The 11,952-nt window shown below is 38.9% G+C and overlaps 1 pseudogene; it reads left to right on the top strand.

The window, feature by feature from the left end:
- Positions 1-1,403: 1,403 nt before the first annotated feature.
- Positions 1,404-2,146, top strand: LOC125390611 (small ribosomal subunit protein eS6 pseudogene; annotated as a pseudogene).
- Positions 2,147-11,952: the final 9,806 nt, after the last annotated feature.

Raw genomic sequence — 11,952 nt, forward strand, 5'->3', positions numbered from 1 at the left:
TTTTGAAGTGTCTACCTACATCCATTTATCCCGGAAGATTAAAACTGGGAACCCAATTCTATAGAGACAATTATATAAAACCTTAGAGGAACATTGTTGACACTGCACTTTAAAAATGCAACTTCTGGGAAATTATCCTATTTTGAAAAAGAAAATGAAACATTCTTTACTCATTATTTTTGTTCCTAATAGTTCCTTGTGTGTTTTGAAATAAAGAGGAAGGACAGAGTATAATCATAAGTCAGTACTCCTCTTCCAAAGGGATGGAATTGTTTAAGATGGACTTGTATTTGTGTGCCAGATGATTAGTTCAAAAGAACTCAGAGAATTTTTGAACAAAGAAACACATTCTATGTAAGGCCAATAAATCCTGAAACTGTACACACACGCACATACGCACACACACATATCTAGATATGCAAACATGCACACATAGTTATGGAACAAACACTGCATGGGAAATAATTCATTTATTTAAATACTTTAAAACTCATGAGAGGAAGTCTTAATGATCCTATTTTTTTTCTCTTTTTGTTTTTTCATTATCTCGTATTTTCAGGGTCAACAAAATGCACTCTTTTAACAAATTTCTCAAACAAGAATCTTCAGTTTGGTTTATTTTTCTAGAGAATTTGGCCTAAGAGGGACCAAAGCATATGAGATTCAATGTTGTGTGAAATAGTTTACAACCTTGTAAAAGAGAAAGAAAAAAGATGTGACTCCTGAAGTGACAAATGGCAAACACACGTTGCTGGTGTAAATTGTTCTTAAAACTAAGAAATATGGGAAATTTTTGTGATACATTTTCCTTCAGGCTGAGGATTAAAAGGTAACAGAATCACAAATGGGATTTAGAAAACAGGGTGTTTATTTCTCTTCCAAAAATGGACTTGGATTCTACATCTTTTGTTACCATCTCTTGTTCTTATTTTCTTTTTTATATTTTAAACAATTTTTAAATGTAAATGTGTTTTGATCATATTCTTCCTCTCTCTCAAGTTCTTCTAGATCCTCTCCCCGTCAAAGCTAGAGCACAATTAATAGTGCCTCAATGGTCTATGGAGCAAGGCTAGCTGTTTCTATACTTTATTAAAAAGAGCAATTCGTGTAAACATAAGACAAAGAACAGAAAGATGCATCACACCTCTAACAGTCATGCTCAGCATGTTGAGTTGTAATGACAGAAACTTCTAGCACAGCTCAGAGTGGAAAGGGGTTCAGAAAATTGTAAATATAATAATATAAGTTATAAATATTTTTTTCCAATAACAGAATCTAGAAGGCAAAACTCTTTAATTTAAGGGGAAAAAAATCTTCCTAGAACTCTACACCTCACAATATACCATTTAAAACCAAAGGTGAACTCCTTTTTTGGTGCCTCCCTGGCAGTTGGCTGTGAGAAGATGAAGCTGAATATCTCCTTCCCTGCTGTCAGCTGTCAGAAGCTCATCGAGGTGAATGATGAACACAAGCTTCGTATGTCCTATGAGAAGCACTTGGCCACAGAAGTAGCTGCTGATGCTCTGGGTGAAGAATGGAAGGGTTACATGGTCCAAATCAGTGGCGGCAATGACAACAAGGTTTTCCCATGAAGCAAGGTATCTTGACCCATGGCAGAGAGTGCCTGCCGTTGAGTAAGGGGCATTCTTGTTATAGAACTGGAGAGAGGAAGTACAAGTCTGTCCAAGGATGCATTGTGGATGCCAATCCAAGTGCTCTCAACTTGGTTATTGTAAAAAGAAGGAGAGCAGAATATTCTTGGACTGGCAGATACTATTGCACCTCATCCGTAGAGACCTAAAAGAGCAAGCAGAACCCAAAAGCTTTTTAATATATCTAAAGAAGAGGATGTTCACAGTACATTGTCAGAAAGCCTCTAAACAAAGACGGTAAGAAGTCCAGGACCTGGGCACCAAGATTCAGAGTCTTGTTACTCCACGTGTTCTGCAATACAAATGCTGGCATGTTGCTCTGAAGAAGCAATGAAGACACAAAGAAAAACAAGGAGGAGGCTGCATAAAATGTGAAACTTTTGGCCACGAGAATGAAGGAAGACAAAGAAAAGCGCCACGAACAGATTGCCAAGAGGTGTAGGCTGTCCCCCCTAAGAGCTTCTCCTTCTGAGTCTGAGCCCAGTCAAAAATAAGTCTTTAAGGGCAACAAGTAAAGCATCAGATCTTAAAAAAAAAGGTGAAATAGAGGCATTTTTAAGGCAACTTAAAGTGAAGACAATTCATTTTTAGCAAATGTACATTATAAGAACTTAAAAACAAACCTCTTAATGACCAAAGTAAGATATCATATTAAAATTATAAATATCCAGGGTAGAATAATTCACTGAAGCTAGAATTACAAAATGGTAGGTAAATATATTTAATAATTCCTAGGCAAAGTAAAGGACCTTTCACAGCAAAAGTAATCACATTACCAAGTAAACTGTAGGACGTGTGGGTATATAAAACATATTGCCACAGTAAAGGTCAGGAGGAGCTCATTAGCTTCCTGACAATAACAGTGTGTGTCCTAACCAACACTGATAAAAGCTGCATACTGGTCCATGCTTACATACAAAGGTTCTGGTCCATGATCTGCTGTCACATTACTTTAGGCTTGAGATGAAGATTCACAGCACGGTGTGTGTGTGTGATCTATCAAAACTGCTCATCTCACAACCAAAACACAAGAGAGTAAGGGGGGAGGAAGGAGAGAATAAAAGCTCTACAGCCTCCTTCCCCAGTAACCAAAACCCCTCCCACTGCCACTCACCTTCGGAATACTCAACCACTTCCTAATAGCATCACCTGCACCAAAACTTAGCACGTCGACCTCTGAGGGGGCGCATGAAAGTTTCTCATAAAAGGAGTGTACTTGTTCGAGGCAAGCTGTGATAAGAACATGTATTACAATCCCTTAAGGGATCACTGAAATGAAACACAAAGGGATTTAGGAAAGAAAAATCAAACAACAGAGTGGTTAAAGTGAAATTCTAGAAAATACACAAGGAATACAACAAGGAAACAAAGAGTATATGAGCCAAGCATGTAAACAAGTAAGACGAATTCAGGCCAGTTATTATATATCCATGTGCGCATGTATAATTAAAAATAATAAGCACACTCCAATTAAAAAATAGTGTCAAATTGTTTTGAAAAACAACTAATTCTTTGTTGACTTAAAAGGATGTACTTTAAATATAAAGACACAACATATCAAAAATAAAATGCTGTGAAGGACCACAGGTTGCTAAAATCCCTTCCCTGTGGGAAACATAAACAGTATCTAACCTTCCGCTAATTCCTAACAGCAAACTGACGTGAAATTCCACCAAAGTTAACTCTAGGGAGCCAAGGAATCTATTAGGCTTACTTACTGGGCAGGAGCAAAGATGACCTTAAAGCAGTGATCCTGGAAGGTCTACATGCAGCAGGAATGGTACCTTCCCCCTGGTTCCTTCCCTACCTATGTCCTCTAGCCATTCTCGCAGGACCACTAGGCCATGGGCAATTAGGACAGAATTGCATACAACTGTTTGGGAGGCGAGGCTGGATACCACAATGAGGGTTCCATGATCCTCCAGCTAGATCTTTCTCTGAGGGAAGTTAAACAGTCAACAGTCTCAACTGTGATGCTTTTGTATGAGCAGAACTTCTAAAGATGGTGGCAGTTTGATTCAGAAGATAGTCCTGAACTACACCATGCATGTAAATAGAAAGCATACAAAATTTACTGTGATACCATAACAATTAAACAAAGCCTACTCTAAGGTGCAGAATGTTAATGAAGATAAGGAAAGAATGCTGCTTAATAATAAAATAATCTCTCCACCCATGAAGACATTATTCCTACATGTATGTACATGAAATAACATAATATCATGACACCAAATAAAATTTTAAAAATCTAAAATTTAAAAAATATACATAAATCTGTTTGCAGAGGTGTTTACATTTTTAGCCCTACTAAAGACTATACCATGCATGCACTTAGTAATGAGGTCTACCAGGCTCTATAAGGGGATGATATCCAAGCTTTTATAGTTTCTTATTATGCAAATAAGATATCTCAACATTTAAAACAGACAGAATATAAAAATAAAAAGTATGGTTCCTATTCATTGCTTGCATAAGGGTGATGTTCTATATTGTAGAAGGTCTTTACTCATCTGGTACAGAGATGGTCTCAAAAAGCTTTAACATCAAAAGAAAATTGACCTAATAAATCACCTCCCGGCTTTTCTCTTAGAACAAAGCTTGTTATTTTTTAGCAATCCCTAATTATAAAAGAATCACTATTATCTGTGTACCGGTGCACATGCAACACCTTTGAAGTCAGTATTCCCTTCCTTCTTTTCTCAGATCGAACATAATCGCCACTGCTTTATTCTAGCATATTATTTCTTATTTTTAATTTGAATTAAATATATTTCAACCCCATTTATTTTATATGAACTTCAGTATCATCAAACTAATTATCAGAGGCAAATGGCTTAACACAAAATTAACCTTCTCAGCTCCCTTAAAGTAGTTATTATTTAAATTCACCAATTCTTTTCTTCATGTGTAATTACTTTTAGATGTGTGAATGGAGATAATTAACGATGAGTATGAAGTGATGAAATTGATTCATATGCTCTGCTTTTCAGTATCATTAACTGCTTCTCAGCATCCCTAGAACCAGGAGGACCATTCTGCCAATCATGTTCTGGAAGGTGGCAACTCAAATGTCCCCAAGTGCAGCCATCTTCAAACACTTCTTTCTGGACTTCTTTCCCCATTTTGGGAACTTGTCCTGTGTTTCTTGGTTCCTTGAAGATGCAAAATCCAACCAGAAATACCGTGTGATAATGTACACATCACTCCCTGCCAAACAAGAGGAAAGCAGTCTTCCTGTGTACGGAGCCCTGGTGATGCAGAAGACACTAGCTTCTCACTCAGGGTAGAAGATTAAAGAAGGCCTATGCTTCTACTCAAATTTTCACTATACTGAAGATTCGATGCCTAGATCTTTTTTAACATAACCACAGAGAGACCAAATCAAAGTCTCCCACTATGCCAGCTATCTAACAGAGCAAGTTTAATAAAGTGATGGTATTTGCTCAAGTTCACCAATGCTAGATTGAAGCTTGTTGACTGATGTTTCTGTGTCCCGCGCTATCGTCTAGCCTGCAAGAACGACGCAGGACATTTAAGCTTTAATGCGTCTTGAGAGAGAGAGCATAAGCTTCCAAAGCGGAGACCCAGAATGAGGGAACCTATCCCTTATATAGGAAACAGTCCTCGCTTTGGACGTGTCACTCTTGGATTGGTCCGCTGCCCATTATCCCAGATGATGCCTTGGGAGTAGGCAGGGACAGCAGTGGGAAGTTACCAAGCACATGTGCGTTATCTTGTTCACCTGGCAGTGAAACCAGATGCCGGCGCCATCTTGTAATGGAGTATGTGGTTGTGGTCCTCCACATCTCCCCCTTTTTTACTTCTTTGCAGAAAGGTAACTCCCTCAGAAGGCAAAGATAGAGGTTGCATTTTTCAAAGTGGAAACATTATAATGGGCTTGTATGGAATCTGTCCCTAGGTTTATGACATCTGGAACTTATCCAGCCTGTCCTTTGTTATTTTTGGGGGAAAGGGAATATGTGGCAGGAAACCCTTATGTAGGGCGACATATCTCTCAGAGAGGGCCATTTTTTGTGTGATGTTCTTTAGCTCAACAACCTTTAGGATTAGCTAAGCCAAGTATTCCATCCCGTGTAATGGACCATTGTCCTAGGGGTGTAGGAGCTGGTTGGCATAAACCTTATTGCTTTAACATAGATAGTCATACATCAGTAGAGGTTTCCTGTTTTAGAGCAGCCAGCGCTTGTGTAATAACCATTTTGTCCCTACGACTTTGGGATTTGAGTCAGCAGACCATCCAGAGGAGAAATATTATTTTATAGCATAGGGCTGCTCCAAACATTTCCATCCCCATCCATTTTTTGAAGTAGGAGATGAAGGACATAATCCAGGACTGGAATCCTTTGGCTAAGCTTATAAATCATCTCTAGGAAGGTAGGGAAGCCCCAGAGTTTTATTGGTTGTAAAAAACCGAGGAAACATCGCCATTCTATGGCTGACTGGTGTCGGCTTTGGGAAGGCTGAGAGAATCCCCCATCGTTGTTTTATCATAACCGTTGTCATCCATCCGCAAAATGGCAGGAGGAACAGAAGCCAAATCTTTAGGCGAGTCCGCATGTTGTGGGTCATTTTTTACCGTTTAGGTCAGTCTTTTTGGTACCCAGAATGGGTTTTTTTGATTTTGTGGGAACACACAAACAGCTCCCCTGGATCTCAATAGAATGGGATCCGGGCCTTTCCATTCATTAGAAAGCACATCTTTCCATTTAACCAAATCCTTGGGCCGTTGCAGATCCGAACAATGTTGTGTTGTCGCATTCTGGCCATTACCATCCAAATTTAAAAGATTTATAGTGAACAGAGCCATGGAAATGGCCATTCTTGGCGTCGGGGGCAACTCCTTCATTATTCCCCCTTTTTGTTTAAGTAGATATTCCACAGAGAGATGGATGGTTTTATGTGTCCCAGAACCAATTGCTCATTAATTAGCTGATTTACTGCTTTTAACTTTTTTAGAGGTAAGTGGCCATTGGGGAACCCATATTGGGGTCTCGGTTTTCCATGGTATGGGCCGTGTTGCCCCAGTGGCGCCTAGGAAAAACCCAGGCCCTGTTTGTTGATATTAGGTTTAGGATTTATTGGCTCCCGTATTCCTTGCTTGGAGCAACCCAAGCCCTTTCCTGGCCTATGGCCCATTCTTATCATTATATCTTGGGCCTGAGATGAATAGAGGTAATACGGTACTGCCTGTTTACTGTGTCTAAACCTTAATTGTGCTTTTATTATGATAATTACGACCAGTCCTGCCTGAAGTCAGCACAGTTCAGCTTAGCCAAGTGGAGCAGGAGCCACTCCAGCCTCAGAGCCCCTCACAGTTCCAGGCACATTGCATTGCTGTGGCATCCATCAGGCTAGGCACCGACTGGGCTGGGGCAATGTGCCTTTTACCATAGCCACCTAGCAAAGCTCTGTTTCAGCTGCCTTCTAGCCCCAGCTGCATTCGTTTTAGGTCCATACTGGTGCACGGAGTGGAGCGGAACTCAGGGAAGCAGGCTTGCTGCTCTGCAATCATTGAAAGGACCCCACTTAAACAATCTTTTAGGGAATTTGGGCGTTGTCAGTCTATCTGGCTACTTCCTGCTGAACGGGGATGTTGTATTCTTAGGGGTATTTACTACAACATTTCAGGAGGTCTTGGTGATTTAAACCATATAAATCTCAAGTAAATCCTTAGGCTCTCATTTTCTGTGGAGACGAAAACAGAACCTCTTTTCCAAAACATCAAATCCTTAGGCCCATATTTTAAATTCAAAATACCTTTCTTAGCAGTTTCTAAGTTTAAATATCTTTCTCCTGTCCAGTACACAAAAGACAACACAAACAACATAATATACATCTGTACATATTTACTCTTTCCTTTTTTCTTGTTGTTGGTATCAGAAAGCTTTTGACCTTGTAGGTCAGTCTTCTCCCCCACTTTTATTTTCTTAGAACCATCAGGGGGTCCTTTTTTCTTATCTGGGACTGTCCTTTTCTTGTGTGCGCCCAACCTCTCATTGCGCTCAGTTTCTGATATGCTATCCTGGACTTTCTCCAATACATTTTGTCCTTCTGCAACAATCGCCTGGTAGGATTCATCTTTTAAGCAATTCCAAAGTGATCCCAAGAGAACTGCTAAAAGAAGTACCAAGGCCTCTACGAAACCTTCCCAAGGCAGAGACAAGTCAAGCCCAAAATCAAAAAGTCTGGGAATAGTCATACCTCTCTGAGCATACAGACCTGCAGTTCTGAATCCTCCTTGTGTCCAAGGGGTCTCCGGCGGTGCGAGCAGTGGTCAGGGTCCCCCGGCGTCCCAGGTTTCGGCACCAGATGTCCCACGCTACTGTCTCGTCCACAAGAACGACGCGGGACACTTAGGATCCTTCTGCAGAAAAGCTTTAATGCGTCTTGAGAGAGAGAGCATAAGCTTCCAAAGCGGAGACCCAGAATGAGGGAACCCATCCCTTATATAGGAAACAGTCCTCGCTTTGGACGTGTCACTCTTGGATTGGTCCGCTGCCCATTATCCCAGATGATGCCTTGGGAGTAGGCAGGGACAGCAGTGGGAAGTTACCAAGCACATGTGCGTTATCTTGTTCACCTGGGGTGAAACCGGATGCCAGCGCCATCTTATAATGGAGTATGTGGTTGCGGTCCTCCACATTTCTGTCCCTCCAGGTCCCACAGCCATTTAGTCCCAAACAAACACACAGAGGTCTACATTAATCATAAACTGGTTGGCCTAGTAGTTCAGACTTCTTATTAACTCTTATAACTTATATTAGCCCACAATTCTTGGTTGTGTTAGCCATGTAGCTTGGTACCTTTTTTTTTTTTGGCGAGGCAGTCACATCTTGCTTTCTCTGTGTCTGAATGACAACTACAGACTGAATCTTTCCTTTTCCCCAAATTCTCCTGTTCTCATTGTTCTGCCTCTACTTCCTGCCTGGTTGACCCATCTATACTTCCTGCCTGGTTACTGGCCAATCAGCACTTTATTAAAATACAATTGACAGGGTACAGAGCATTGTCCCACAGCTGAAGCTCATTGGAACTATATGTTTAATCAAGAGGAAAGGATCAGAAAATGGAAAAAATCTATTACACAGCAAAAAAGTATTTAAGATCATATTACTTAAGTAGTTTAAGATAATAGTATTATAACTCAGATTTAAACAATTCAGTTAACACTAAAATATGTTCCTGTCCCAATTCATTCTATGAGGCCATAGTTACTCTAATAACCAAACCACACAAAGTTCCAACAAAGAATGAAAACTAAAGGCCAATTTATTTTATGAACATGTATATAAAAATACCTAATAAAATACTCACAAATAGAATCCAAAAATACATCAGAAAGATCATTCACCATGATCAAATAGACTTCATCCCAGAGATGCAGGGAGGGTTCAGTATATGAACATCAATAAATGTAATCCACTATATTAGCAAGCTGAAAAAAAAACACAGTCATCTCATTACATGCAAAAGAGGCCTTTGGTAAAATTCAACATCCCTTCATGACAAAAGTCTTGGAGAGATCAGGAATATAAGGAACATACCTAAATGTAATAAAAGGGATATATAGCAAGCTGACAGCCAACGTCAAATTAAATTGAGAGAAACCCAAAGTAATTCCATCAAAATCAGGAACAAGAGAAGGCTGCCTACTCTCTTCATATCTATTCAATATTGTATTCAAAGTTCTAGCTACACCAATAAGACAAGTAAAAGAAATCAAGGGGATACAAATTAGAAAGAAAGAAAAGTATCACAATTTGCAGATGATATTATAGTATACATAAATGACCTCAAAAATTCTACCATTGGACTCCAATAACTGATAAACACCTTTAATTATATGGCTGGATAAAAGATTAACTCAAAAAATCAGTAGGCGTCCTATACACAGATGACAAAAATGCTAAGAAAGAAATCAGGGAAGCAACATCCTTCACAAAAGGCACAAATAATATGAAATATTTTTTGGTAACTCTAAATAAACAAGTGAAATGTTTGATGACAAGAACCTTAAGTCTTTGAAGAAAGAAACAGAAGAAGATATTAGAAGGCAGGAAGATCTCTCATTCTCCTGGATTTGTAGGATTAGCATGGTAAAAATGGCTAGCCTACCAAAATAATCTACAGATTCAGTGTAATCCTCATCAAAATTCCAACAGAATTCTTCACAGAACTTGAAAGAACAGTTCAAAGAACAGTTCACAACTTCATATAAACACACACGCACACAAAAGCTAAATCAATCCTGAAAAATAAAAGAACTGAGGAAGAACTCACCATTCTGGATCTCAAATGACTACAAAACTATAGTTATAAAAACTGCATGGTATTGGCATGAAAACAGCCACTTTAATCAATGGAATCTAATTGAAGAACCAGATATAAACCCACACATATATAAACACCTGATTTTTTAATGACAGAAAAACACATTGAAAAACAAAAACAAACAAAACAGAAATAACAACAAATAATAAAGTATCTTCAACAAATGGTGCTGGCCAAACTGGATGTCAGAATATAGAAGAATGTAAATAAATCCATACTTACTACCCTTAAGACCTCAACGTAAAAGCAGATACACTGAATCTGAAAATGAGAAAGTGGGGAATAACCTTGAACTCACTGGCACAGGAGAAGACTTCTTGAACAGAACACAGCTAAATGCAAGCACTAAGATCAACAATTAATAAATGTGACCTCATGAAACTGAAAAAGCTTCTATATGGCAAAGGATGCTTCCATTCCCACAAAACAGCAGCCTAAGGAATGAGAAAATATTTTTACCAACTTCACATCTGATAGAGGGAGAATATACAAAATACATAAAGAATTCAGGAAACTTGATACCAATAAACCAAATAACCAAATTTAGAAATGGCATACAGATCTAAAAAGAGAATTCTCAAAAAAAAAAAAAAAAGGAAAGTCAAATGATTGAGAAACAAAGAAATGTTCCACATCTTTAGCCACTAGAGAAATCAAACCAAATGAATACAAATACTAGCCATTTGTTAAAGATACTGTGTCTTGGTTTTGTTTTTGCTTTTCCAGTGTGAATTTCTGAGTTCTTTATCAATAATCAAGTGTCCATAGATGTGTGGGTTTATGTCTGGTTTTTCAATTCAATTCCATTGATCTGCAGGTCTGTTTTTAGTCATCAGAGAAATGCAAATCAAAACTACGTTCAGATTCCACCTTGCACCTGTCAGAATGGCTAAGTTCAATAACACAGGTGACACTTCATGCTGGCAAGGATATGGAACAAGGGGAACAGTCCTCTGTTACTGGTGGGTATGCAAACTTGTACAGCTACTATGAAACTTAGTATGGTGGTTCCTCAGAAAAATGGGAATTGCTCTACCTCAAGATCCAGGTGTACCACTCAAGCATATACCCAAAGAATGTTGATTCTACCACAGGGACACTTACTTCCTCAACGATATTCATTGTTACTCTATTCATAATAGCCAGAAACTGAAAACAACCTAGATGTCCCTCAGTAGAAGAATGGATAAAGAAAATGTGGTACATTTACACAATGGAGTATTACTCAGCTCTTTTAAAAAAAATGGCATGATGAAATTTGTAGGCAAATGGCTGTAACTAGAAAAAAAAACATAATAGTGAGGTAAGAAAGACCCAGAAAGATAAATATGTTGCTTATATCTGGATATTAGCTATTAAATAAATGATAACCATGCAATAATCGATAGACCCAAGAAGGTTAAGCATAGAGGAAAGGACTAAGGGGCACACAGGGATCTCCCTGGGAGGGAGAAATAGAATAGATTTTATAGGTAGACTGTAGAGGGTGGGGAACGCGCATGGGAGGATCAGGTGGGAAAAGGGAAGGAGCAAGGAAAGGAACAGATAGAACTGAAGAGCATTTGAGGGGCAGTATGGAAACCTACTGCAGTAGAAACTTCACATAATATGTGAAGGTGATCCTAATAAAATTTCCAAATAAGACGGAACCCCAAATGGCCTTCTCTTGTCATTTATGAAGTTTCCAGTACCAGTACTAGATTTCATCAAATTGAGTTCTCAACCAAAGGGTCTAATGGAAATCCCCGAATAGCCTAGGCTGTTGCCAAGAAAATGGTTTGTTCTCCATGAACTAAGAACAAGATCCACTGCTGAAGACAATACTCACACAACTCATCAAATATGGAGACGTTGAAGTGGTTCCTACAGAACCTTCACCCCTATGTTTCAGTGTCTATGACATGGAAAGATGCTCTGAAGGTTACCAAAAGAGAAGAATAAACACCAA

The sequence above is a fragment of the Myodes glareolus genome, chromosome 13 (genome assembly GCF_982192425.1).
Source record: "Myodes glareolus chromosome 13, mMyoGla1.1, whole genome shotgun sequence".
Classification (NCBI taxonomy): domain Eukaryota; kingdom Metazoa; phylum Chordata; class Mammalia; order Rodentia; family Cricetidae; genus Myodes; species Myodes glareolus.